Here is a 2405-nt window from a genome sequence, read left to right on the forward strand (position 1 = left end):
AAGTCGTCTTAATTAGTTTTAGGCAAAATACCAGTTTGACTCCTGTGTTTTTTCCGAATACGTGATTAGCCCATGTGTTTTGTTAAATGATAATTCAGATTCTGTATTTTATAAAATTGATCAAAATAATACTTTATACCAAATTTTGGTAAAAAAAATTCAAATATAATATTTTATTTTCAGCTTATCGACCACTTTCTCCGCTTCTCTGAACCTATCGCATTGCTAACGACTCAAGAATTGATCTTATAATTGAAAATATTTTAACCAAAATCGGATTCTAGGGTATTATTTTGATCCATTTTGTAACACATATGATTCGAATTGTCATTTAACAAAACACAATGACTGATCGCGTATTCGAGGAAAATACAGAGGCCAAAATAGTATTTTCCCTTATTTTTATGCCCGAATAATTTTAATAATATTTTTTATAGCGTACGTACATACTATTATTTCCAATATGTAGGGTTATAATAAATTGAATTTTCTAAAATAAATTTTCCAAAAAAAACTTGGAAATTAATTAGAAGCCCTTTTTATTGTGTGATAAAGATAACAAAAGTCTTGATCAGCCAAAGAAAATTTCTAAAGAAAATGAAATTGGATTATTGCCACGTTAATCTCATATGTAAACACGACAATACATACTGAATATTCCTAACATCTATAATATTCTAATTAGGGATCAACTTTTTTTTATATATATATAAATGCAAAATTCCTACAAAATCCCAAATAGATAATGGTCGATATATGTATTTTTGTTTAGTTCTATAATTATTTGTTTTTTTTTTAATTTCTACATGTACTTTTGTCCTCTAATTAAATAGTCCACTGGCAACTTTTTTAATTGATAACATATTATAGTCAAATATTATTCTACTTGATTTTCACACTATACACCCACAATAAAATAAATATTTATCTCACCAAACCTCTAATTTCTTAATTTAGGGTAATTAAACCTTAATTAATAGTGATGATGATGACTTCTCATACATGACTTGACTCTTGCAAAACAGTTAGAATTAATCCTCTCTTTTTTTAGTAAAGAATTAATCCTCATTTTACAACTTTGACTAATTTTATGTTTTTTTTTTGTTAACATCATCAAATGTAAAAAAACTATTATTATATCTCTGATAATTTTTTTTTAAATATAGTTAATTTTTCTCAAATTCAAATTATAAGAAAGTCTATATGAAAATTTTAATACTTTTTTTTTTGGAGTGTACATATATTAAAATAACACTTATAGTAGATTGTGTCGTGTGTACATGTAAATATTAAATTAGTACGTAATTAAAAGTAATGATATTTGTAGCGAAAATACTTAAGTTTTTCACTTTATAACACTTAAATACCTAAGTCTTTTTTTTGCGACTAAAATATCTTCCGTCAACATTTTTTGCAGCCGTAGGTACCTCACCACTAACTTCTAAGTAAACTCACTCGTGGCAGCCTTTGATTGTTCCACATTATTTATTATTTATTTTTATTCAAAAAAATCATTATATATTTAAAAATTAAATAAAAATGATTAAAAATATAATAAAAGTTTAAGAACTTAATTTAAAAACTTAATACCTAAATTAGATATTTTCTTTTCTTCTCTCTCTTCATGGTTCTTCTTCTTCTCCGTCTTTTTTTTTTCGTCCATGCTTGAAACTTTTTTTTCTCTCTCTTTGCGGCAGGCTTGAGGCTGAAAACTATGGAAGATGGTGATGTCGGGGCTGAGTTTGGAAGAGCCCAAGTGAGGCGAGATGAGGCAAGGAGAAGTGAGGGGTTAGGTTCTACTTTTCAGATCTTTTTTTTTTTTTTGCCTACCATATTTCTTTATACACAAATTTATGTCTGGTTTAGAAGATCTCAGGCAAGGTGAAGGCAAGGAGGTTGCCGTAGGTAGAGGTTGTCGAAGCTTGGGCGTGGCCGGAAGTTGTTGAAGCTGGGTGTTTGTGGGTCTGGAGCTCTTATCAATATTGAGTGCAGGGCTTATAATATTCGGACTAATCCCTACCATATCCGAGTGCGACCATGCAAATACGTCCAGGTTTTCTTTCAAAAAGCAAGTTAATTGCTATCTTGCACTTTCAAAAATGTTTTTTTTCCTATTTTTAACACCCTCGTGGTGTCTTTCTCGTCGAGCTCTACTTCTTCAAGCTCATCCAACAGTTCGAGATCGGTCCTTTCTTAAACTCTAGGGTCGATTTATTCTTCTATCTCGAAGATGGATCCCTCCATCTCTCGAATGACCATAAGCGTCTGTGCACTTGTTTGGTTTTTCCCTCTCACGAAAATGTTGTAGCATTCCCTTCATGCGAGCTAATCTCCCTTCAGCGCCCCGATGCCACTAGACGTCGGGAACTTGATAGCCAAATGTCTAACAGACGATACTGCCCCCA

This window comes from Humulus lupulus, chromosome X (assembly GCF_963169125.1).
Source record: "Humulus lupulus chromosome X, drHumLupu1.1, whole genome shotgun sequence".
In the NCBI taxonomy this organism is placed as follows: Eukaryota; Viridiplantae; Streptophyta; class Magnoliopsida; order Rosales; family Cannabaceae; genus Humulus; species Humulus lupulus.